The sequence below is a fragment of the Chrysemys picta genome, chromosome 4 (genome assembly GCF_011386835.1).
Source record: "Chrysemys picta bellii isolate R12L10 chromosome 4, ASM1138683v2, whole genome shotgun sequence".
Classification (NCBI taxonomy): domain Eukaryota; kingdom Metazoa; phylum Chordata; order Testudines; family Emydidae; genus Chrysemys; species Chrysemys picta.
In genome coordinates, this window is record NC_088794.1 from 132,367,482 (window position 1) to 132,391,862 (window position 24,381).

Genomic DNA, 24,381 nt, shown 5'->3' on the forward strand with positions numbered 1-24,381 from the left:
TATTACAAACTTTGGCAGAGAGCTCTGGTCCTTTTCCTGACTCTGTCACTGACTAGCTGTGTGACCCAGGGTTAATGAATTATCCCATCTTTAAAATGGGGATGAGGGCTCTTAATCTGCAAAGTGCTTTGAGATCTATGGATCAGATATGCCATGTAAATGTGCATTGTTTTTAGTGTCTGATTCCCAAGCAAGCAACTGCAAGAGGACAAACTCTAGCATCCTCCTTTATAGAATGATTCTGTCATGTCCTCCAGCACAGAACAAAGGTTCAGCAGGCTTTTTACATGACAATGAAATACCAGCAGTATGGGAAGATCTCTTTACACCCTGGCTTTGGAAGAGAAAAAAGGACCTGCCATGATTAAAATCATTGTCAGGTATCCAAGCTGTCTTCCTTCCAATGTTTATTCAGGATGCATTTTCAGTGCAGCTGGGAAAGCAGTTACTCACCGATGAGCAAGGCTGGCTGTACGTTGAAAAAATAGATGATTTGACAGACATAGCTTCAAATATGGATAATTTTTATCCAGACGGTGCTGTTGATGATACAAATGCTGACAGAAAATCTGACATCGTGATGATGGTTTGGTAATGACAGCTCATGATGGGGGGCTGCAATATGGTGAAATTCAGTCCTCGGAACATGAATTCCTTGGAACAAGAGCAGCACTTAAAACTCCACCTTCCTTGATTTGAAGAAGACAACCGAAAGGCCAGGCAACAATGATACTGCTATAGAGTGAAAATGGTTATCTAGCTTTATTTTAAGCTATTACTTTAAAACTTTCTTTTTGGCTTGAGGAAATGCTTCCCATTATGGCTAGAAAGAGGAAAGTGGCTAGACAGAGCTTTGCAAATGTAGGGGAAGATATTATAACTGAATTGCTGTGTGCTGCAATTACAAACTTTGTTTCCCTGCTTGCCAGTTCAGACACCGTGCTATGACTCAGTTCAAGATCAAGGGTTTTGTACATTTGTGCTCTATTTAATTTAAAGATCAACGTAACCTAGACTGAAAATGCATGATTGATTTCTTGGGTAGGGTGGCCAGGTGTCCGGTTTTCAACCGGAAAGTCCAGTCAAAAAGGGGACCTGACGGTGTCCGGTCATATCTACTGACCGGACCCCGAAGTCCGGTTACTGCAGGTGGGGGACCTGGGGAGGCAGTGAGTCATCACCCATGCCAATCCCTACTCAGCCGGGGCCACCTCCTACCTGCATTGGGCAGCTCCAGCTCCAGCTCTTCCTGGGGAGAGGGGAAGAACAGTGAGCGATGGGTGGAGAGGGAAAGAGGACCGAGCGTGGGGGTGGGGCTTTGGGGGGGGGAGGGACAAGGTGGGGCAGAGGCAGGGCAGGGCAGGGGAGGTTCTGGCACTCCTGCTGGAGTGTCCAGTTTTTATATATTACAAAGTTGGCAACCCTAGTGTTTGAAAACTAACAGGAGGGGAGTGGGATTTTATCCTAGGACACTTAGGAGGGGATTATGTTTGGTATTCTTGCTGTAAAACTTTACCAAAAGTGGCTATACATGCTCTCAGCTTGCATTTACAAATGATCATGCTTTATTTATCCAATACAAGATGCATAGCTGGGCACTAATCTTTCTTATTCTTGACAGTCCTACAATGACACTGAAACAATAAGCTATTTGCAAGACTGGAAAAGAGCTACATGGATGTGGAGTTATCAACACCTGGACTTTCTTGGGGTTGAAAAGCTCAGTGATATGACTTTAATGTAATTGATGCAGTGATGTCTACCTGAGTCTGTGGACAGCCTCATACAACAGCTATTATATAAACTCTCATTCATCTCAATGGGATGTTAACTCTAGACCCCACTGTTCAGGGCAGCTTCCCCCCTCCCCCTGACTTATGAGAGAAGAGGAAGGCAGTAGGCTGGTCTGTCCATCTATCCATCCATCTACCCATCCACCCAAGCAGGTACTGGCTGATTGGGTGAGTGCTGGGACCTCTCACCCCCGCGGCTGACTAACATTACTGGCCCTGACTCCCTTGAGGGGAGGAGGGCCCTGCTGCTACTCCTGGGAGGGAAAAGAAAGCTCATGCCACTTATCCTGCTTCTCTGGGGTGAGAGGGGCCCCTGAGTCACCATCACTCAAAAGTTCAGGGTGGAGCTGCAGCGTGAGGGGCCTGTGCTGCAGTGTGCCTCAGGCCTCAGTTTGCCTTAATACATACAGGAAAAGTGGGCTAGGTGTTATGGCAGAGGATTATTGCACGTAAAACTCTTATTGTGGGATGATTGAAAAAGAGTGCTATTAGCTCCCCTTCTAGATTGGCTGGGAGCAGGGCCGGCTCTAAGCACCAGAGGTCCAAGCATGTGCTTGGGGCGGCACTTTCCAAGGGGCGGCACTCCAGCTCCTTTTTTTTTTTTAAACTTGGGGTGCAAAAATCTGGGAGCCGGCCCTGAGCGGAGGTGAGCTGCGGCGGTGGGGGGTTCAGGGAGGGCCACAGGAAGTAACCCCGGGGGGGGCAAAGGAACTGCTCCCCCCCCCCAGCTCACCTCCGCCTCCTCTCCCGAATGCGCCACCACTCCACTTCTCTCCCCTTCCTCCCAGGGAGGAGGCAGGGCTGGGGATTTGGGGAAGGGGTTGGAATGGGGTGGGGAAGGGGCGCAGTTGGGGCGGGGCTGGAGGGCACAGAAAAATATTTGCTTGGGGCAGCAAAAAACTTGGAGCCGGCCCTGGCTGGGAGATGCTGATGGTACCAAAAAGTTTTAGGATTAGGACAAACAGATTGCCCTGGGTGGTCGTGGAAGCTCCTTCCCTGGAGGTTTTCAAAAGGAGGCTGGAGTGCCATCAGTCTTGGATGGTTTAGACACAACAAATCCTTGGCACCTTGGCAGGATTAGTTAGACTAGATGACCCTTGCAGTCCCTGCTAACCCATGGTTCTATGATGTTTTTGCCATTTGTTGCTGGTATTCACCATTCAGGCAGGGCCAAATGGCATTAGTTTTGCCTGTCTGACTGCTCCACCTCAACCCAGAGTTGGCAGAGAAAGCTTGTGCTATGACCACAAGAAAACTCAGTGGGTGAAAACATCTGGAAAATATGAAATTATAATTTTTTTCTGTAATCTATTATAGAACATGTAGGTGTGATGTATTATTTACATGCTAGCAAAATTGAGGATTCCCTGGAGCCTGAATTCTGATGCTGTCATTATAGCATCTCTTGAACTACTACATTAAATATCATTGGTATGCAAACATTGTCCTGAGCAGCTACTTAAAGGTTCAAGTTATTCCTGGTTGGCTCTGTAACATGGGCTGTCATTAAAAGCTCAATACTCTAGTGTCCAATTAGAGATCCTATGTTTTGTTATTCATTTATGACTATTTTTTTTTGACACTGGCAGAGAATGCTATGTTGGCCCTTTCACAATATCATTGGAGAAAGAAATTGGACTATATACATTCCTCGATGCTAACACTTGGATTCTTAGAGCTGAATTAACTTGACGGTAATTGCTATGCTGTGGTGAAGGCATTATGTAGAACAGGAGGCGTATATTTGTTTTCAGGCAGTTGGTTTGAAGAAACATTTTGATGTTACTTTATATATAATATTTGTTAAGATAGAAAAACTGCAATGCCCAGTCTTACCTCTAACTGTCAGCAGCAAAAACAGAATTCTCACCTAAAGCTTTGTATTTAAGTTGACATACAGTAGCCTAGGTAATCTCTGCTTTAACAGCAGTAATTCCTTGGTTCTCAAATATATAGTGCTGTTGGCAGAGCTGGTAGCACCACCGATTAGTATTAAGGTTGATCGACACTTCCCATTATAAGACTCTGGTTTCAGTTGCTTATAGCTCTGCCACACTTTAGGTGTCTCTGTCATGTTGAACTTTTTTAGAAAATAAAAAGAACAGGAGTACTTGTGGCACCTTAGAGACTAACAAATTTATTAGAGCATAAGCTTTCGTGGACTACAGCCCACTTCTTCGGATGCATACAGAGTGGAATAAATATTGAGGAGATATATATACACACATACAGAGAGCATAAACAGGTGGGAGTTGTCTTACCAACTCTGAGAGGCCAATTAAGTAAGAGAAAAAAAACCTTTGAAGTGATAATCAAGCTAGCCCAGTACAGACAGTTTGATAAGAAGTGTGAGAATACTTACAAGGGGAGATAGATTCAATGTTTGTAATGGCTTAGCCATTCCCAGTCCTTATTCAATCCTGAGTTGATTGTGTCTAGTTTGCATATCAATTCCAGCTCAGCAGTCTCTTGTTGGAGTCTGTTTTTGAAGTTTTTTTAGAAAATGTGATCTAAAATGGTTCTGAGAACAAAACTAGAGGGAAGATGTTCTTCTTTGAGTGATGGTCCCCATGTGGGTATGCATGCCCCTGAGTCTGGAGATTTTTAGTAAACAGTATGCTCGGTTGTTCCACCCATACTCTGAACTGAGGGTATAATGGGCAGTGTAGACCAGAGCCTCTCCAGTTCCTTTTTACCACTGCATGGTCTGAGTCGGAATCTTCTGTATCCACAACTTTGTCCTTCCAGTGATTCAATCTGTAAACATATTGTATACAGTTTTAGTATTTTACTCTCCTAGTCTTAAATATTAGTGTAGTTAGTCAGTTAGTTGTTTTTTACCCCTGCCTTGGTGAAATCTTCCCAGGAAGGTAGGATTATGCCCAGAATCCTGGGCTTCAAGAATGGCTTTTCCTGCCCCCGCTCCTTTTCAGTGAGTGCCAACCCCAGTGCTGCCTCTACTGCCTAGGTGAGGTTCACATCTTGGCCAAGTAAAGCATTTGCCCCTCCTTCCCTCCCAGAGCACATGAGGGTCAAGAGCTGAGACTTAAAAAAACAATCTAATGGAGAAGGTCATGAGGCCCCAATCAAATCTGGGTTGGGGAGACCCCCTGTACATCATCCTCAATCAACAGGCAGGATCCTCCTGAACATGAGATCAGGAGTCAAGGCTAAGTTTGCATGTATAACGGGAAGGCTTCTCATGAGTGTAAGGAGCACTCTCACAAGCATAGAGAAAAATAATCTTCTTCCAAAGCTGCTCTGAATGAAAGAGATCCCTCCCTGACTCCTACAAAGTTGGGAGAGTCTTCACACATGAGTCCTACAGAGGAAGTTTACTCAGGCCTACTTCTTTAAGTTGCACAAAGGAGCATGGATCAGTCAGTTCTGATAAACAAACTGAAAGATAGACACCCACCTCCTCTCCCTTCGACGTCCAGATCAGACCACGTGCCAACATTGTCACAGCACTAGAGGTATCAGACTTCTACTGTGACCAGGGAGTTTCTGTGACCGGATCCAACGGTTCCACCAACTGACTCATCCAGTACCCTGGGGCAGTCCAAAACCTATGTCTCTCTGGAGGACATTTTTGCTCTCCCCTGTTCTCACTCCCCTCAGGTCTGCCTTTATTCTGAGACTTAGTTACTCCAGAGGAGGAAGCTATTCAGAGGACACAGAGATGCTCTCCTCTCCCACCTGTGAGTCTGGATACCCAACCATTGGTACCATCAGTTCTGCCATTAGTTTGGGTTCCAGCTTTCTCATCCAATGAGTCAGAGATTCCAGAAGAGCCCCTGCACTGTTGGACAGAAATGGGTCTGGACAGAAGCCCTAAGAGATTGGGGTTCTGTCCTCTGACTAGATATGACTTTTCAAGAGGCAGGTGGTAACCAGTTCCATGAGGTGCTTGTCAGCCTGTTGATCACTCATACTTGAGTTATTGGGGCCCTTGGAATCCCTACCAGGCACCCAGGATCAGTACATGAGTCTTACTTGCCATCTCCTGGTCAACACCAACTGGCTTCATCAGAGTATGCGGAAGTCAAAGTTGAGCCAGATCTGACAGTTCTGGGAGCAATTTATTTGACTTTACCAGATGAGGCCGTTATCCCATCTTCACCAGCTCTACCTTTTGACTACAGTCACTATCAGGAGTGGTGTCTGAGCTCCAGAATCAGCTGTAACAGGTTCAGGAGTCCCAAAATAGATTTCTGCACATCTTGCAACCCTTGGGTCCTAGTCAAGTGGCACTTCCAATCAATGAGGTCATCTGGTTCCAGCTAGAAATGTGTGGCATACTCATGCTTCTTGTGCTCTCACCCTAAAGAGGGCTGAGAAGTGCTACTTTGTTGCATCTAAGGGGGCAGAGTTTTTATTCCTCTCTCCAGGCTGCAGTAGATGTTGCAGACTCTGTATCCAGAGGGTTGATTGTAGCCTTTGTCATGAAGAGAGATTCTTGGTTACAATCCTGAGGTTTTCCTAGAGAGGTGCAGAGATCTGCTCTTTGATTCAGTTAACCTGTTCAATGAAACGACTGGATGAATCTCTCTCCTTTCTCAAGGACTCAAGGATAATGCTTTGTTCTCTTGGTATCTATCCCAGCTTGTAATGATTCCTCTTAGGGGCTAGGGTATAAAGAGCAAGACCACCTCCTCAACAATTTTACCACCAAAACTCCCAAGAACTACCACACAAACAACAGAGGGTACAAAGGCCCAGGTATACAGCTCTTATGCCATCCACTGCCATGCCTCACTCTAACCCACAACCAAGAATTTCTTTTGATGGAACTATCAAGACCTTCATCCCTTTATTGATGCCACATCATCCTGCTCCTCAGTTTTTTTTGGAGGCCACCATACCCAATTTGCCCACAACTGAAGTGCTTTAACAACAGACAGATGGGTGCTGAAAATTATTCACTACTGTCATTCTGTCAATCCCTACCAAGAAACCTCTTCCTGGTTCCCTTTCAGAATCTCAGGAAGTTCTGCATTAGGAAGTGAATTCCTTTCTCCACCGGGAGCCATAGAAAGAGTTCCACCTCAACATCCAGGGAAAGGATTCTACTCCCCTTACTACTTAGAATGGAGACAGATTTTTAACCTATGCCATCTAAATATAGTCATCTGAAAATTAAAATTCCACATGGTCACACTGGCAAAAATAATTGCCCTTCCTGGAAGAGGGCACATGGTTTGTGGCTCTTGACATGAAAGGCATATTATAGTTTCATATAGACATTCACCCAGCCCACAGAAGGTTCCTCGGGTTCCTCCTTGGTCAAGAGCATTACCAACTGAGTCCTTCCATTTGGGATAGCTATGGTCTTTACAAAGGTCTTTTTCAGTGATGGCAGCTTGGATGAGAAGAAACAGGCTTATTGTCTTCCCATACCTCGACAACTGGCTTCTGACAGGCAGATCATATAAGAAAGTCCAGTTGGCAACCTGATTTCTCCTACATCTATTACCTTCTCTGGGAATTTGCATCAACCACAAAAAGGTCACTTTTACCCCAACAAGGTCCATAAACTTCATAAGAGCGACCTTGAACTTGAATACAGCAAAAGCCTATCTACCTACTGAGGGATTCCATGACATGGGCTATCTCATAAAACAGGTGACCCTCAGACCTCAGACTTCAGTCAGAACTTGCCTTTCCTTCCTCAGCCGCATGGCCTCATGCACACATGTGATGACATTTGGCAGGCTCCCATCCATCTACTCACCAGGAAAAAAGTCAACATCAGTGCCAAGATAGGAATTCTGTCCGTGGCCTCTTTCATCTGGTGCACAGAAAGTTTGAGTGGGAGCTCTTTCCCCCACACCTACATCTGAGGTGACTATCATTACTGATGCATCCCTCTTGGGTTGGGGAGTTCATATGGATGATCATACTGCACAAGGCATCTGGACTCTCCAGGAGCCCAGGATGCATATCAATTTACTGGAAACTAAGAGCTGTCTGTCAGGCCTGCAATGCCTTCCTCCCACTCATCTGCTCTCAACATATCCAGATAATGTCAGACAGTCTGATGACTGTCTTCTATATAAACAAGCAAGGGGGAACAAAATTCCTCCCTCTGTGTGTCAAGCAAGTCAACCTCTTGAACTGCTATATCAGTCATCACATAACTCTTTCCACAGCATACTTACCAAGTGTACAGAACTACACAGTAGACAGTCTCAGCAGACTTTTTTTTTTCATGGACCATGAATGGGAGAGTCAGGATTCATAGAATCATAGCTTACATCCTGAACAAAGTCTTTATTCATTTGGCACCTTTTCACCTCACCGGTGAAAATGTCTCCTGTATTGCTTCAGAGGATCTCTAGGCAGCGCTCAAAGGGAGATGCCTTTCGGTTACCATGGAGGGATCACCTCATGTATGCTTTCCCTCCCATCCCACTAATACAACAGGCCCCATGGAAAATCTTTCATGACAGGATTCGAGTCATCCTCATCATGCCTAACTGCCTGAGACAGTTCTGGTTCATGGGCCTATTGAGATTTTCACCCCATTATCATCTGACCATTTCTGGACCTGCTAATGCAACAGAATAGCATCTTCAGGCACCCCAACCTGGGACTACTGTAACTCAAGGCCTGTTATTTGGATGGGCATCAGATGTAGAGCATTCATGTTCCAGAATGATTCAATCCATCCACAACCAAACCAGGAAGGACTCTACCAGGTGATGCTATTGAGCTAATTGGAAGTGCTTTTCCTCTTGGTCACAACACCAGTTATCTCCAGAGTTCACTGGGATCCCTGCCATTTTAGAATATCTGCTTACCCTTAAGACATTGGATCTTTCTATTAGTTCCCTACGAGTTCATTTAGCAGCACTTAGCTTGGTCATTGATAGGGGGATGAAAAAGTACTATCTTCATTCATCTCATGATGACTAGATTCCTGATGGGACTTATTAGATTCTTCCCACCATTGGTGAAGCCAACACTTCAATGGGACCTCAGTCTTATTCTTTTGTCTCTCACCAAAACTCCCTTTGAATCTTTAGCCACATGTTTGTTGTCACATCTGTCAATGAAAGATGCCTTCCTAGCCACTATAGCATTAGCAAGAAGAGTCAGTGAGCTGGGAGCATTCATGTCAGACCTGTCATATACTACCTTCCATAGAGAAACGGTATGTCTTTGCCCCCACCTGAAATTCATCCCTAAAGTAATTTGAATTTCTCATGCCACTTACCATCCACTTACCAATATTTTTTCCAAAACTGCATGCCTCTGACGAGGAGAGACAGCTTTGTTCTCTTGATGTCCAAAGAACACTGGCTTTTTATCTACAAAGAACAAAAGCAATTAGACACCTAAACTATTTGTTTCCATTGAAGAGAGACCAATGGGTCAAACTATATCTGCACAGAGACTTTCTAAATGGGTGTCTGGCTATGTTGTCTTTTGCTACCAACTGGCCCGCATTCCTCCCCCAGAAGGGGTGAGGGCTCATTCCACCAGAGCAGAGACAACCTCTGCTGCATCTCTGAGAGACTTACCTCTACTAGAGATATGTAGAGCAGCTACCTGTAGCTACTTACACAACTTAACAAGACATTAGAGTCTGGCCAAGTCTTCTACACAAACAGCTGTGGGAACAGCAGTATTGCAGTCAGCCATCACTTCTGCATCCTTGCACCCTGCTCCTGTTTGACTGCTGCTTGCTAATCTCCCATGTGTGATATACACATAGGGACCATCACTGAAAGAAGAAATGCAGGTTATTTACCTGTAATTGTAGGTTCTTCAAGATGTGTGGTCCCTATCTGTATGCCACTACCCACCCTCCTTCCCCTCTGCTGCAGATTATGATGAAAGATACACTCCTTTCCCCCATCTCAGCTATCACATACTTTGCAATATTCTCTGTTCTCACCTATCAGAAAATCAGGCACCTTTAAATGTGTCACAGGTTGGGACACTCAAAATCACTAGCCATTTTTTTGAAAATCTTGGACCCAAACTTTATTTCCTGGCCACATTCTCATGGCCTGGGACAGGGTGCCAAATATAATTACCCCTATTACATGACTTGGTCAGTATCTACTGACATCAGAAGTGATCACTGACATTTTATTTTTAAAATTGAATTTGGTCTCCAAAGTATTAACTAATATTATGGTCTGTCTCTATATGTATGTCCATGGGCAGTGGGTATCGTACCCTCCCCTAACCCAGGCTGTGGCCCTCGCACACACTCCAGCTTGAGGCCCCGCCCTTGCTCTCCCTCTCCCCAGAAGCCGGTGGGGGCTCAGCTTGGGCCAGCAGCCTGGAGCTCGAGACTTGGGCCATTGGGGGACTTGGACCCGGGGTGGCTTGGGCTGGCCAGCGGCCCAGGAGCAGCCAGGGGTATCTTAGGGGTTAGGCCAGTGCTCGGGGCAGGCTGGCAGCCCCGGGGTCAGGGCATTTTGACTGGGGCTTCTCTGGCCATGATGCAGGGCGGCAGAAGGGGTGAGGCAGGACCTCGGATGGAAGGGGCAGGGCCGGGAGGTTAATGCACCACCCATGTCCAGATCTGGACCAGATTAGTATAGTATCTTGAATCCTCTGAAAGCAATATTTTAGCTTTATACAAGCTTTTTAATGGGAAAGAGCTGTTCGGTTCCAATAATGGGCAAATTATATTGTTCTTCCATTAATATTCATGATGCTCCAAAGAACAAACATCTAAATTGTTTTCTTTATGATATCTAGCAGAGTATGATTAGCTAAGGAATGATTCACAAACACTTGAAGGTTTTCTTTTGCCACGAAATGCTAACTAAGATGACTCTGCCCCCCCCCCCTTTTAATCTGCCTACTCTCTTTTTTATAATAAATGAGGATGCATATTGTGCACATTTTACAAAATGACAGAGTCACTGAATAGGAAAATTAACTCCAATACCTAGTGCAAAATGACATCCAAATGTTGCTATCTTTGCAGACTGCTATGGGCTTGCAGGTTGGTGTGCAAAAGGATAGACCGTGAGGTGCCCTTGCTCATCCACACAGTTGTGAGTCAGAAGCCCCATTACCCCTCTTCCTTACTTTCAGCAGCACATTGATATTTTATTATACGAATCCCTGCCCTCACTGAAGAAAGCAAGCTGGTAAAAATGGGGGATCAGTGGGACGGGGAATCAAGACAGAATGAAGGCCCTCTTGCACTGACCTATGGAGAAGGGGTGATATGCTGGTGGCAATGGGAAGCATTTAGCTCCATTCTAATGGATGGAGCGGATTGATGACCCTAGTGAGAATTGTTATAAGGATCATGCATAAGTTTGGACATACCAAGTCAATATTTGGCCTAATTTGCAGGTTGCTTGACATGAGCAAAATGTTATCTTAAGTGATCTTGTTATTCGGTAAACTTGTTTGTAACAGCTGTATAAGACAGAGGATGTGTTTAAATTGAAGATCTCCAAATGTGCTGCCAAGAGCCAATTAGAGAAAAACAGGCAAAAAGTTCCTGTGCAGAGAAACATGTCACAGTGACCTGGTCAGATGTGCACAATTAGTGCATAATCAGTGGTAATAAACCAATCAGAAAAAAGGAATAATGACATGGAAATAGCTTGGACAGCAAAAGATTGTGCCAATTACATTTCATGTGTAGATATTATGAGTTAAATAAGATACTTATTTCAGAGTGGTAGACGTGTGAGTCTGTATCAGCAAAACAAACGAGGAGTCCTTGTGGCATCTTAGAGACTAACAAATAAACTAACAAGGACTCCTCGTTTTATAAGATACTTAATATTCATGATACTGAATGGTGATTGGAAGAGAACTAATGAATATGTAATTTGAACATGTAATAAAATGTGATAGCGTGTAAGGGGTAGTCAGAGTTTCGTAGGAGAAATCCATCATGACCCTCTGCTGCTCCTGCTCCTTATTGTTTTCTGCATGTCTGTTGTTCTTATTTTCACAGTAATTGTATTGGAAAGGAATTTTTTTGGTTAAAATAAAGGTTTGAATTAATAACCTGAGTGTCTTGGACCCAAGCGTGTCCATTCTCACCCAATGACCCACACCACCACCATTACCAAGGAGCAGCACTGGAGAGAACTTAGCTAGCTGAGGTACACTTTCTGGTGTTGCTCCTGGGGTATTGTAACTCGACACTGCCCCCTACTCAGGGTCTGGGTTAATAGGCACAGTCAAGGCCTAAGTAAGAATCATAAGGGCAGAATCTCTGCTTTACAGTCTATTTGTGCTGCTCAGCTGGTAAATAAACCAGCAGGAAGCTCTCCTGTGACCGAAACAAATTCTGCTAGGCAAGTGGGCTGCAGCTGGGCCCTGTGCCTGTGCATCTTCACTCACAGCCCAGCATAGAGGCTATGTGGGTGGGTTGGGGGTCATGTGGCAGACCAGAGTTCCACTGTGCCAAGCCTATACCAATGGTGCAATTTAGAGCAGCCTGGAGGTTTCTCTAAGTGTAATCAAGGTTGGATCTGGACTGAGAATCAAACAGCTATAACCAGCTTCTCTCTCACCTCCACCTCCTGCAGAGTGTGGAGCTTAGGCACAGGAAAGAATCTTGCCCAGAAGTTCTAAATCAACGTCTGGCTCTGATTACAGCCATGCTACCCCATGTTGCCAATGCCCATTCAAACCGGTTGGCTTTACAGTATGTCCCAGAAGGTCAGCACATTTGGGTTATTTCAGCCCTTGGAGATGCAGAGCATTCCAAAGGAAAGGGGCCTGTACAGACAGCACTCTGCCAGCAGCCCCTTCATTTTTATCATGAGAGGGATAGAGTTCAAGAGCTTCTGTTGATCTCTTCCCCATGCCATGCTGCCACAGTTGCAATCAGATTAAGCAGCTTTGAGATTGAAGTCCCCGTATACCAAATACTGTTAAATAGAAATGTACTAAGGATTCATAATAGTAGGCCTTAGAGAGCTTGTCTTTACATTGACTCCTGCTGAGAGGGACAAATGGACAGATGTCAGTTGGAACTTTTGCCTGAATGAGGATTGAGTGAGGGTTTGTGTGTGGGGAGTGGGGCATCAGATACTTAGGGGCACAGGGCAGAAGCTGTGTCCCCCCCTAAGTCAGCAGGAGGCTCATGACTGCCAGGCATTGAAATAAGAGTTGCTTGGAGCCAATGGATGCTTTATTTGTGATGTAAAACTTAACTGATGGGTGGGCACAAAGAGGTGAAGCAATTCTGAGGACTAGCTTAGAAATGTAGAAAGAATGATTTTTATAGCAGCAGATGTAATACTTGGAGTGGAGGAGGTATGGAAGAACACTGACATGGAGGCTGAAAGATGCTTTTTATGTTGCATGAAAACATTTGGCAAGGAACCAAACCTACGTTGGGGTGTGTGTGTTTTCTTTTTAAGACATAAGTGGGGATCTATAGAAACAGAAATGGTGAACGGGTGGCTTGTATGGGAATGAGGTCAAAAACAGTGATTTGAATATGCTAATTAAGCAAGTCTAGCAGCACATCTGTAAGCCAGGATGGACAAGCAGGCCATAGTTTCTCATCAATAGGACAAGAAACGGTGCTGGGAGGTGAATGGGGGAAATGGGGAAATGTGAAGATGCAATAGCAGTGGACCATTGAAAGGTATCCTTGTGAGCTAAACCAACTCTGAAGATTGCCGTGTAAGTAGCGGGATAAATATGTGCAAACGCTGATGTGATGGGCGCTATTCAGGGCAGGGACTGTCTTCAGCTGGTGCTCATAATCATCCTGGCGAATCCCAAAGGGACGTAGCCTCTTTACAGGTCAAGCACACCCTCTGCAACCGTCTTCAGGTCAGTCCTTAAGATGGTCTGGCTAGACAGTCAGTCTATGTCCATCATTGGAAATTATATCACGCCACCGAAGCTTTTGGTGCCCGTAGTGTTGCCATCCATGTAGCGGCACTTCTTGATGAATGCACACTACTGTTGCATGCTGCTGCAATTGAAATACTTAATCTAAACATGGGGATGATGATTTCTTAAGAATTGGGGGGTCACTTCTTCTCCAGGGTGCTCTTCTTTATTCCTCCCCCACCATCTTCTTAAAAAGACCACAGCATCTGTAAAGAGGCAGTTGCTCTGCCTCTGCCCCATCACCCCGGGACTGCTGCACACTGCAGTGCGGGGAGCCGCTTGAGACTAGGGACACCGACTCCACCGCCACAGACCTGGGGGCCCATTTGTCCATTGAACTGCTGCTAAAAATAAGAGAAAAGTAGTGAAATTGCGCTAATTCTCTCCATGCTCTTTTACAGATCAAATTAGCAGGATGAGCATCTTGCCTCGTTAGTCATTCTTTCCCCGTTTGTTTTTCTCCCCTGGTTAGTAATATGAACCTAACTTTATTTTGAGTGACGCTAGAAGAATATGCATCTCAGAATTAGCAAGGAACATGCCAAGCAATACTTCTTTTAAAATATTTTTGGAACGGGTATCCCAGAATTAGCACTGGAGTCACCATTTCTCGGTCTGTTCAGCTATAGTTTGGCAATTTTTTTTACAGCCAATCAGAGGTGATGCATGGGGGGGCACATGGGGTCACGTGTCCCCCCTGATTTCTACCAGGTTGGGAGTCAGGCTGAGTGTGGCTGAGGGGGATGTGCCTGGGAAAGGCACCAGCACCTAGTGCTCCTGCTGGGCACCACTGGGTGGCGAACGGAGCAGGGAAGAGAGACTGGGCTGGCAGCTCAGCTTAACCAGAGGGGGAATAGGGAAGCCTGCTGAGTCCTGTCCCTTCCTTGCTCGCAATCGCAGTTACCGATGCCTGGCAGTAGGTGGCAGAAGCCTGCTCTGGCCTGTGCCACTCTCTCAGTGATGGGAGAAGTGGGAAAGGAGCTGTGAGAGGAGTGGGGGCAAGGTGGTGCTGGCTTGGAGCAGGTCTGGGAAGCGCAGGGGGAATGGGAAAGGGACCAGAGGTGATGCGTGGGGTAGTCATGTTCCCCCCCCCCAGAACCTTTAAATGGTGCCCCCCCCCATCAAGAGTCATGTGTTGCTTCTGCATAAATAAAGAATATTAATATCTTCCAGGCCAAATGGTCAGCCCCAACCTCCAATTCTATGCTCTCGCATTCACCTGCACATACCCATTTTGCTGATGCAGAGTCATTTCTGCCCGTCAGTCAAGCCCAGTGGCTCATTTTTGGCCTTATCCTGAAAGGTGCCGAGCAGCTGCTGAGCACTGAAAACTGGGAAAGGGCCCAATTCAAGGCAACTGGAGTTTGGGCATTGCAGGGGCGGCTCCAGGCACCAGCGCAGTCAGGCTGCGTTCGGCGGCATGCCTGCGGAAGGTCCGCTGGTCCCGCAGTTTTGGCTGCAATTCGGCGGTGGGGATGCTGAAGGTGCGGCAATGGCGAACCTCCCGCCAGCCTGTGATGGGATGTTGATGGGGTGGGATCTGAGTTACTACAGAGAATTCTTTCCTGGGTGCTGGCTGGTGAGTCTTGCCCACATGCTCAGTGTTTAGCTGATTGCCGTATTTGGGGTCGGGAAGGAATTTTCCTCCAGGGCAGATTGGCAGAGGCCCTGGAGGTTTTTCGCCTTCCTCTGCAGCGTGGGGCACAGGTCACTTGCTGGAGGATTCTCTGCACCTTCAGGTCTTTAAACCACGATTTGAGGACTTCAATAACTCAGACATAGGTTAGGGGTTTATTACAGGAGTGGGTGGGTGAGATTCTGTGGCCTGCGTTGTGCAGGAGGTCAGACTAGATGATCATAATGGTCCCTTCTGACCTTAAAGTCTATGAGTCTATGCCGCCGAATCTGCGTGACCAGTGGACCGCCTGCAGGCATGCCGCCGAAAGCCGCCTGACTGCCGTGCTTGGGGCGGCAAAAACCATACAGCCGTCCCTGCCATTGGCTTCAATTGGTAAAATAGACATTGGCTTCAGTGGGAGGTGTGTTTGCTCAGTCCTGTGCAGGATTAGTCCATTTCTGTGTACAAACAGCATTATATGTCTACAAAATGGGTGCAAGTAAGGGGAAAAACTGGGTCTGCAAAACTGGAGGTCAATTGACCCTCCCTATATTTGCTATGACTCTTACTAAATCTTAAGGGGTATTTTTAATCTTTAGATCATGATCTTAAAAAGTACTCTGGATGGGTTCTGTGGCATAGCAAAATTTGAAAAATTCTGAAATTAGACTACTTCTGAAGCCAGCTGGAAATCCATTCTTGCATTTGCCCATTTTTGTTACTCAAAAAAAGGTCTATATATGAGTGTAGCTTGTAGCTTTGTGAAAAGCATCAGTAATATGACATGCCATCCATTTCTCTTGCTGATTTTTTTCTCAAAACCCCCTGTTTAAAACTCCATGACAGAAGTGCTGTATAAGAACATTTAGTTTAAATACTCAGTGTGAACCACTTATTTTAACTGTATTTTTAAAATGTTCCTATCCATATAGTCTACTTATTTTATTTAAAATTATAAACATGCTTAAAAGGGTGCCTATTCACATGCGGTAGGTGTCCTTAATGTGCATAGCTTAAAAGTGCATACTAAACACAACATTCTGAGCTGACCTACCACAAATTCCCCACCTACCTTTCAAACAATTCGACATCCTTACAATTAAAGTTATAATTCTCCATTTTCAAATGCTGCGGGGAGGGGGAAGGGGAATGAGCCTTGCACTTCCTGAAGGTCATCTGATTTGAGGCTATTTCAGACCAAGGCTCTAGAAGCGAATGTATGTGAAAAGTCAGATTTCCAAAAGAGCTCAAGATCTGTTTGATTTTGTTTTTATTCACAGCTGGGGCTATTTCCCCCCCCCCCAAAAGTGTGAAGTACCCAATAGCAATCATTATGACATTCATGGCCTACGTTTTCAAAAGAGCATTCTGAGTTCTTTTGAAAATCTGACTCTAAACAATATTGTTATAAGCTGGTTAAACCATATGCGATGAGTTAAAACTTTTTTGAGATTGATAAGTGTGAACACGTCCATCAATTAAATAGCTGTGAGGATAGCCTCACCCAGGAGTTTTGGAATGAGTGCATGGATGGGCTTTGTTGTGTATTGTTCAGGTAAGGGTGGGCTGCTTTACACTTAAAAGGCTGCATCGACGCAGTTGCAGCGCTTAAGGGAAAACTCTCCGTACACCACCAGGAGACCGTCTCCCGTTGGCATAGTTACTCCACAGTTGACATTGCACTGTCTACATGGGGAGGGGAGCCTAGGTCGGTATAATTATGTTGCTTAGGGGTGTGGAATTCATCTGTGCGACATGGATATACCAATATAGGTCTGCAGTGTAGACCTGGCCAGTGTGCAGGTGAGGGAAGGCAGAATAGAGAGAACAAGAGAGACACAGATAGCTTGAAGGAGCAACAAAATGAAAGCATGATGTATGACCCTGCAAGAAGCCTGAGGAGAAGTTTTTTGGGTCGGGGTGCAGGCTGAAAAGTGTGTTCCGGAGGCTCTGAACAAATAACCTGTTTCCTGCTATTTGATTCCTTCTGTGTTTGGAGGCACAGGACTTTGTAAATTCTTTGTAAATAAACAAAACTGTATTCAACCCCCCCTCTCCCAAAAACAAACAAAACAGACTCACCACTTTCTTCTAACTGGAAAAAAAACCTACTGGACCATGAATTTTTGGCTAGCAGCTCAGGTGAAAACGAGTAACAATACCATATTTTACCAAAATAGATCTTCCTGTATCTCTTGCCAGTAAAAGGAGTTATTGATTTGAAAACTGACATAGCAAAGCAAATTCTGGAGCTCTCAATCACAGGAAAATGAGGCTAGAAACCTCCACTTTGAAGGGGTAACGAGCCTTTACCAGGTGGCTCATTGTGACGTCCATTTTTGCATATCACACTTGTTTTTGTCTCATTTTGGTATCGATATATTGCTTCCTTATTAAATGAGCAAATACAAGACTGTTCCTACATGCAATCAGTGAGTGTGTAATCACCACCATCACTGATCATTCTATTCCGGTCCTGTTCTAAAGCAGTCAATTAAAATCATTACAAAGGAGCCAAGATCAGCTTGGAAGGAGCCCTGGGAGAAAAGTGTGTGTGTGTGTTTTGTTTTTTTTAATAATGACATTTTGGTATGAATTAAGGACATAAATAGATTCTAGTCCCAATTGGCATTCAGACAGAGAGCAAGCACATAAACCCCACTGAGACAGTGGTTCGTTCGATCAAATTAAGATACAGACCATAGGTTTCACATGGAATGCTGCATTTGAGCTCCAGTCATAGATCTGCAGGAAGAAAGCCTTGATGGGCACTGGGGGACACAGGTGGAAAAGGGAGAATTAGAAGGGAGAATGATGTTCACTTTCAATCTATTTCCTACATCCTATCTTTAAAACATGACACTCATAAACCAAACTTTTGGGCCATTTCCTGAGATCCTTACATCCTTCATGAAGTCAATGAAACCTCAGAGTTCAGCCCGGATTGTGCAGTCTAGTGACCATGTGCAGCAGGTGTGAAGGAAATGCCAGTGCAAATCCACTGACTTCGATTTGGAGGGTGCCATGAAAACTTATAAAGTTATGCAAGTAATTTTAAAATAACGAGAAATGACATGAACCATGGGTAATCAGGAAGATGGACTGTATCAGATCCCTGGCTGTGTAGTGCAGAAGCTGACTGCAATGGTAAAAAAGAGAATTAACTGGTATTGTGTCAGGCATGTGCGTATACCTATTTGAGTAACAGAATATATTTTACACATGATGTATGGTAAAAGCCTTCCGAGTGCAGCCAGAGGCAATGTAGGTATGTAATAATTAAGAGCACAGTTCCTGCTAAGGGCAGCCCCGAATGAGGGGCAATGCTGAGGTACACTGACCCAGTGGAAGCAAAAGAGAAGTCATGCCTCCAGTGGATACAGTCCCTTCCAGAGCTCCTCTGCAAAGAGGGCGACCACTATCCATTGCTACTCCACTAACACAGGTGCTCTGCTGAGCACCTGACCAGCTCCATCAGCTCTTGGGAAACTGCTTTCTCTCAAGCAAGCGTGGGGTGGCGAGTGCCTGATGCTATGTGCAGGGTATGAACGGGAGAAGGCTTCTTGAGCCCAATATTTGGATTAAGGTAATATGAGCTGCACATGGAGCCTCGTATCCTCACCTGCACACCATGGCAAGCCCTTCATTGGGGTGGCAGAAGAAGGGGCTGCTTTCCCATACTGTCTGATGGACTGGTTTAAGACCTGCTGTTGCCTCTCTTGGGCAGGCCAGGGTCTCCATTCTCTGTCTTCAGGAGGTCTATTGTCTTTTCTTGAAGAGAGGACTTAGTCCTCACTCAGCTAAGCACAGGATTGTGTGTGTGTGTGCGCGCCCTGCAAATCTATGATGGAGTGGCAGCAATGAGCCCCAACCCTATACCTACACCCGCAGCCCTTTGCTGGGTAGTGAGGTGGGGTTTAGAGATAACAGCCCAGTAAGATGCATGGGGTAGCTCACTTCTCTGAGCTATTTTTGCAGGTTCTCTGCAGATTTGGGCAGACCCTGTTGCATTGGTTCAACTCAAGACTCACTTTCAACTTTTTCTTTGCAACTATGGGGACTAGAAGCATAAGTATTTTTTAAAATGAAAGCCAAGATTATGGTCTCATCATGTGACCCTAGGAGCTGGGACTCTAGTCATGGGCTTAGGTGCCTGTTCCTTAATCCAGACCCTCCCAACCATAGGTGCTGGAACTAGGAGTGTGGGAGGTGCTATCACACCCCCTGGCTTGAAGTGATTTCCATTATATACAGGGTTTACAGTTTGGTTCAATGGCTCTCAGCATCCCCACTGTATAAATTGTTCTAGCACCCTGCTCCCAACCCTATGACCTTGAGTATGTCAATGAACTATACTGCTTGGATCTACTGGTTACATTGGAAATCGGAGAAATGATGACCCACCAAATGTTCTTTATCTCAGTTCAGGAGAACTGAAAAAGCCAGTGGATAGCCAAGTGGAAGGCAAATGCATGCTGTAAGACTACAGCCATAGAAAGAACTTGAAATCAGAGCTGAGCAAATAAGTGACTTCAGTTCAGGGGGCCGAACCCAACAAGCTGGAAAAAAATCAGTTTGGTATCAACTGAAAAAGATTTTTTTGTTTTAGTTTTGGTTTTCCTTAACAAAATGACCCTCCCCTCCTCCTCTCCTCCCACCCGCCACCAATTTTTGTTTCTGGTCAAACAAAATATTTTGTTCGACTCCCACCCCCAAATTATATTGGGGCATATTTTGTTTTATTTCAGGTGTTTCTCCTTCCATTTTTTTTTAAAAGTTAGCTAAATTGAATCTAGATTAGACCTTTCATAAATAAATTAAGTTTTGCCAAGCCAGATGATGTTTCCCAAGCAATATTTCTTTGGCTCATAGCTATAAAAATGTTGGAATCAACATGGGGAAGAGGCAGATGGGTGCTGACAGCAGATAGGCTGCAAAAAAACTCAGAGTGAAGAAACAAGATCTCGGTCTGCTTTTTGTAAAAGAAGTGTGGGTGGGCTTACATGGGGGTAAGGAAGAAAATGTACTTTTTATTAATCAGTTTGTGAAGGATCTGTATTTGCTACACAAACCAGAATAGCTAGTAGGCACAAACCAGCAAAATGGGTCAAAAATAAAACTGTGTGTGTGAGAGAGAAAGATTCCTCCCCCCTCCCCAAACGTGGTAAGATTGTGATATGAAGCTTGAATGATTTTGATAATCAGAATCAGACTGGTTAGATCTCAGAGTGTGAATTTTGGATCATCACAAAGGTTTATTGTCCTGAGGGTGAAGATGGAATCTGTCAGTGTGACTAGATTCAGACCTCAACTTAATGATGCATCAAGGGAGCTACAAGGCCCAGCTCGCCAGTGTTTTAGGCTCTCGAGGCTTGCTGGGGGACAACACATGCTGCCTGGCCTTCAGGCTTGGGGTGGAAAACTCTGCCTGGGGCTACACAATGTTTATAGCCAGATATTCATGTGTTTGCTGTTAAGCTCCGGAGGAGGTTCTATTTTTATTAAGTAGGGCGAAAGGAAAATGAAATCTGTATTATTAGTCTTATTTATCAGAGACTGATTAACATCTCCTCCCTGAGGGAGAATGAAAGGGAAATTTGTAGGCCCAGAACACACACACACACATGGCATTTAATTGCCTTTAGTTCATTTCTTTGAGATTTCTCAATCCAACAGCACTTCTGGACTGGCAAATTTACAGCCAGCAAATGACTAACCAAAGCCCAGAAAAGTCAGTACACCAAAAATAACTTTCCCAAATTCTTATAGTTCTGGGGCCAGACTTCAAGGGACACACCTACTCTCTGTGAAAGTGCCTTTATTTAATTAAATGTTTAAAGCAGGAATATTCAAAGGAGCCAGCAGGTGCCCAGCTCCTATTGAATCTTAATGGATCTTGGGCAACTAACTCCCTTAAGCTTCTTTGAAAATGCCAGCCAAAAAAAAAAAAACTTTAGATTACTGTGCCCCTCAATTATGCCCTGGGTTTACTACAGTATTCTTAGCATTCTGGAACCTCAGATGCCATTAAGACCTTAATAGTACAGGCCAAGAAGTAAAGTATATGTGTGCATGTACAGAGATGGACAGACCCTCCCTTCGTGATGTATGTAGTTAGGTAAATTGTTTCTGTAGCACCTGTTGCTGAAGAATCTATGCAAAGCAATATAATCTAAAGCAGTTTTCAATCCTCCTGAAAGCCTGAATCTATCAAAGTAACATCAACAATATTTTTCAAACCAGTAATTTTGAAAAGGGACTTGACATCTGGACCCTCCTGGTGTGGTCAAGAATATGGGATTTGCATGTATTAAATACCAAGGGGTGTATCTAACTTTTGGGTTAAATGATTAACTAAGTTAATATGCCATTAATTTTAAGCAGAGATGCTAGATGCATACGTTAGAGAAGCAGCTACATTGCTGTTTTCCCCTTTTATAATGCTCCCTTCAGTTGTTCTTTAAAATTGAAATGCATGCTTGAATATTTCCAGGTAAACCCCAGTACAGGTCTGTCTCATCTTACGCTGGGGTTAGGTTCCGCAGTCAGCGCCTAAAGTGAAAATCGCGTATAGTCAAAATTACATTGAGTGTAATGGCGGGCGGAATCGTCCGCACTACAGAAACAGTATTTAAATTGTTATTTTTCTCTTTTTGTTTTGTTTTGTTTTTTGTTTTTGCCGACCACATAAAGCTGAAATCGCACATATTAAATGCGCCTAAGATGCAACAGACCTGTAGTTAGCTCAATTACTAGATTAGACAGTTAAGGATGTTCCTTGTTTTCATTATGACTTTCCCTACAGTAGTACAGTTCTCCACCTGACTCACCAGGCCTGAGGGTAGGGAATGATTCTTATGGGACCATAAAAACACTTTTGTTTGGTTGGTTCTAAAGGTCACTTGGCACAGAGTAACTGCTATGTAGCTGTGAGAGGAGAGCTGGGAGTCATGTCAATACCAAGGGCAGTAGATCTACCTGAGGTGATTTCAGGATCAGTTCATTCTGTCCTCCCTACACTCAGGCCCACAGTGTACAATGCATGGTACCTACCAATGTATGACTAGATGTTTTTGATGCTAACCAATGAGGTCTACTTTTCTTCAAAACGGACATATTTTATAGGACAAGCCATCCCTCTGTGCCAGCACTGCTCCAAAATTGCCACCGCAAACCTCTTCACAGTGAAGTATATCTGTTTGTGTGCACAGGTGGTGCCAGAAAGGTCAAGTAATGATGACAATACGTATTATTTCCCTTGTTCTAATGTTCTCCTCAGCATGGCATTCTTTTCATGAAAATATGCCTTGCTAAAATGAGAGTTACTTTCACCCTTCAGTCATCTGCCCTTTCTGCTTCTCATAGGAATGAAGAAGAACAGTGAATTTCCAAGAATATCAAACACATTCCTGGAGGACTATAGAAAGACTTTTAAAGTATACTTTAAACAAGAACATTATACATGTATTTTCCAGATGCTACTCTGACCCCATTAGAGCCTAAATTTTCAGGAGTGCCCAATTTTTTGTGTCCAACTTGAGATGTCTCAAAAGGGGCCTGATTTTTATGGGGGAATGCTCATCACTTTTTGGAAATCAGATCTATACTTTAAATTGTCTCAGTCAGGGAACCCCAAATCACCAGTCACTTATGAAAATATAGGCTTCTGTTTGGAGATGGTCTTCTTTTAGATGGTCTCTACCATTAATATGCAAATTGTCTCCCTGCTAATACTTTGGAAGTCTGCTGCTTTGGATTACTGCTAAGTTAAGATCACTTTTTAGGAGAAACTTAGATGTTTGCTTTAGCTGGTGCTGCACAATATCTTAACTTGTGTGTTTCAAAAGTTATTGTGCCCCACTGGGGAATGGCCCTATTTTAGATATTGGATTGCCCTCCTGGACCTCCAGCCTGGGAGCCTTAGCAGATTCATAGAACTGGCCAAAACAAATCCACAGATAACTGAGTTTTCTACTCTCTGCCGCTTGCATTCTATTAAAAAAAAAAGAGTAACATTTACTCATGGCATTTTACTTCTCATGTCAATGAACTCTATATGTCATTCTCTGGAAAAACTCCTAGAATCCTCTCATGCTTCCAGGCAAATGCTTCCTTTCTCTAGCCCTTTCTTGGCTATTTTATCCCCAAACGGAAGACTTATTCAGCACAAAACAGCGACCTTGTGTGTCTACTGACCAGACCCAAAGAGAGCCCTTTGATTTTTCAATTAGACAATGAGCCAAGTTTAGATGCAGATTAAGATACAAACTTTCTCCAAACCCACGTGTTCAGATCTAGGGTATGGTTTAGAGCTAACTTGGTTCCTCTTGTCTGTGTACGCCAGTTGCAGATATTACCCCTTGAATTTGCCTCACTCCATTGATTCCAGAACAACTAGAGGCGGCCTAGTAGTGGGTCCTAATAAGGAGTCAGCTTCCATACTGATGCTGCTAAGGACAGACAAGAGCAAGTGAGACCATTTTAATGTTCTCAATCTGTCAGTGGACTGTCAATGGGCACAAAGCAGTGTCTGTATAATACATTCATATTGTTGTCCATTGATTCAGTGGAGCTAGGCTTGATTTATACTGGCCGGGGATCAGGCCCAAGGTTCATCAATGAACATTGTAGCAGTTGTATGTAATAACTTCTGAATTGCTTTTCCATTCACTTTTTCGGTGTTCACAGATTTCAGACTAGACTTGTTGAAGGATCATTGTGTCTGCAAGGAATTTAAAATAAAGGATAAGGCTGCCCAGTGTTATCACTATGCCAGTGTTCCAGCAGCAGCTGGGAAGAAACAGAATTCAGAACAAAGAACCATGCTATAGTGTTCCATTGTACTTTCTTGAGAAATCATAATCCTAGGCTGCTAATACAGAGATACTGACATGAATTTAAGCAATTTAGGCCAAATTCAGCCCAGGTGTCAAGAGGTGCAACCCTACTGAATTCAGTGTCGCTACACCTGTTTATACCAGAGCTAAATTTGGCCAAGTATATCTTGCTTAAAACTGAATACATAGTGGAATTTATAAAACTGCAATCCCCACCTTTCCTGAAAGCCAAAACAAGTGAAATTCTATTATTTATAAGACTCAACTCCCACAAGCATAAAAC

At 44.3% G+C, this 24,381-nt stretch overlaps 1 protein-coding gene across 5 annotated transcripts in view; it reads right to left on the bottom strand.

The window, feature by feature from the left end:
* BEGAIN (brain enriched guanylate kinase associated) overlaps positions 1-24,381 on the bottom strand; it is a 479,190-nt gene that overhangs the window by 272,649 nt on the left and 182,160 nt on the right. For all 5 annotated transcript variants that reach the window (XM_065595725.1, XM_065595716.1, XM_065595719.1 and 2 more), the window contains exon 2: positions 9,024-9,106. The gene's annotated coding sequence lies outside the window, so the exon portion shown is untranslated. The remainder of the gene's footprint in view (positions 1-9,023; positions 9,107-24,381) is intronic.